Raw genomic sequence first — 2,500 nt, 5'->3', positions numbered from 1 at the left:
CTTTTTAAAAAATGGACAAGTGTATTTATCAGAAATCATTGACATGGTGACGTAGTTATATGTTTTGTGTTGCTATGTGCTAAGTTAAGCAATTAGATTTTTTACAACTTATTAATACTACAAAATCTCTTTTTGGGAAAAGAGGCTTTTTATCAAAATTCAGGCCCTGGCCAGGGCCCCCGCCCCGGAAAAACAACAACCATTCCCCATCCAACTGAACAGAAAACAGAGGGGCCGGCCACAGGGCTAAAACTGTAAAACCATAAAGCATAAACCATAACCAGAGACCTACTTAAGTTCACTTTTTCTCAGCAACCACTAGGACTTGGGGTAAATTATTGGGTGTGGTAGAAAGGTCTCGAGGCCCTGCATGGCTTAGACTATGTGGCGTTCCAATACAGGGTCCCTATAAGGGGTCAGGATGCGAAGTAACCCTATAATACTGCTTAAATATTGAAGCAACAGTACATGGTTGCAGGTTTGTTTAGGGTGCTATGGAAACCTATCACAGAGTAAATTACTAAATTAGACTGGGTATGGTATGAAAATTTTCAAACCCCTTAAAAACCCTTTAGAGACCCCTTAAATACACCCATAAACAACGGCAAGGGTTACAGAGGTGATCCAGGGTGCTATGGAAAGCTATCAGAGAGTAAATGAGAATGGATCTGGTTTGAGTACTCGTATACCCCTTATAGACCCCTTAAACACCCCTATACAACGGGGTGGATTAGGGAGATGATCGAGGGTGCTATGGATGGCTATGATAGAGTAGAAGCGATTGAGGATATGGCGGGCGTAGGTACATGCGTCACCTTATCGGGGCGGCGCCTCTAAATTGCATTTCAAGCGTGATAAAGGAAAAAAATCCGGAGAAAGGATTATGCATAAATCAAGCAATAAGACTTAAGTGCAGTCTTTGTAAAGCATTACATCAATGAAATAGTAGCACAGATGTTATAAATGTAGGTGGTATGTCAAGTGAGTTTACTTTAATCCCATAATAACTATTCCCGCAATTTTTCAGAAACGATTGCTCCTTTTAAAATGTTCATATTTGCAAATAACTGTGGCTATTTCTGGTAGTGAGTGAATTCCGCTTTGTGATCCTGTGTGCTAAGCTTAATGGTTTGACATTTTAGTACTTATCAAGTACAACGGATTTTTTGGGGGGAAAAAGAAAAATCGAGAATTTTTTTGTCTGAGGGGTTACAATAACCTTAAGGAATCCTGTTTTATAATAAATAGTGCGTTTCATGTGGAATTTGTAAGATAACAGATAATCGCTTTCTCTTTTAAACATTTATGATGATTTAATGTTTTTAAAACGCCTTTGAAAATCTCTGACAAATCTGTCTGTAAATCCGGAAATCCTGATAAAAAATGGAATTTCGAAGACCCGGAGTTCTGGTCCGCTATTTTGGGTAGTGAAATGCCCCTCGGGAAAAGGTAAAGTGATGCTTCTAAAAAGATAGCGATGGCACTGCACACACAGTCTCCTAAGGGGTACTGAATATTACATTGACGAATATGAAAAACAGTAGTCTTGAATCAGGGCCTAGTCTTTTTGATGGGCTAAAGGCAAGGAAATAAAAATGCTAGACAAGAGTTAGCGAGTGTGTGTGTTGATATTCAGTGAAATATTACTTAAAAATATATTTTGATTATAAGGGAGACAGTATTGGTGGCAAAACTGATTATAGATCCTTTGGATCCTATGCACCTGCTGTACAAGCAATTACGTTTATGATGAGAAGCAAAACACGGAAACAAGCACTGGGGTTTGTGGAAATTCCATGTTGAAGTGAAAAAGGAAATTTTCAAACTGACTGAAATTAGGGTGAGCTTCAAGGTGATGGTATGAGATCAAAGTTCTGTAAACAGGAAATTTTTAGGAAAAGTAGGTATGACTGTAGAAAATCCACACATTAAATAATCACACTGAGACAAAAGTATATTTTCCATACCTCATGTAGTCATTTTGTAATATTTTGTTTCTAAATATGACATTAGAGCCAATAACAAATTATGTTCTAAACTTTTTTGAGTTACAGCTATCACTCCATAAAAATAATTACGTTACTAATGTTGCTACAAACTTGCGGCAACATTAATGGGCGCGACATTCCTTATGGCGGAAGGCTGAAGGTAGTTACAGGACCTGTGATATATCTGCACATATGAGTATATGTATATCTATGTATATGCAAACATATGTGTATTTACATATATATATATATATATATATATATATATATATATATATATATATATGTGTGTGTGTGTGTGTGTGTGTGTGTGTGTGTGTGTGTGTGTGTTTGTTTGTGTGTGTGTGTGTGTGTGTGTGTGTGTGTGTGTGTGTGTTTGTGTGTGTGTGTGTGTGTGTGTGTGTGTGTGTGTGTGTGTTTGTGTGTGTGTGTGTGTGTGTGTGTGTGTGTGTGTGTGTGTGTGTGTGTGTGTGTGTGTGTGTGTGTGTGTTTGTGTGTGTGTGTTTGTGTGT

General features: G+C 37.8%; 1 protein-coding gene across 4 annotated transcripts in view; it reads right to left on the bottom strand.

Annotated features, from left to right (window-relative positions):
* Window positions 1–2,500, bottom strand: part of LOC113812139 (uncharacterized) — a 250,767-nt gene that overhangs the window by 96,415 nt on the left and 151,852 nt on the right. The gene's annotated exons all lie outside the window — the stretch shown is intronic.

This window comes from Penaeus vannamei, chromosome 21 (genome assembly GCF_042767895.1).
Source record: "Penaeus vannamei isolate JL-2024 chromosome 21, ASM4276789v1, whole genome shotgun sequence".
Classification (NCBI taxonomy): Eukaryota; Metazoa; Arthropoda; class Malacostraca; order Decapoda; family Penaeidae; genus Penaeus; species Penaeus vannamei.
Note: the sequence above shows the minus strand (reverse complement) of the source record. Positions and strands in the feature narration are given on the sequence as shown.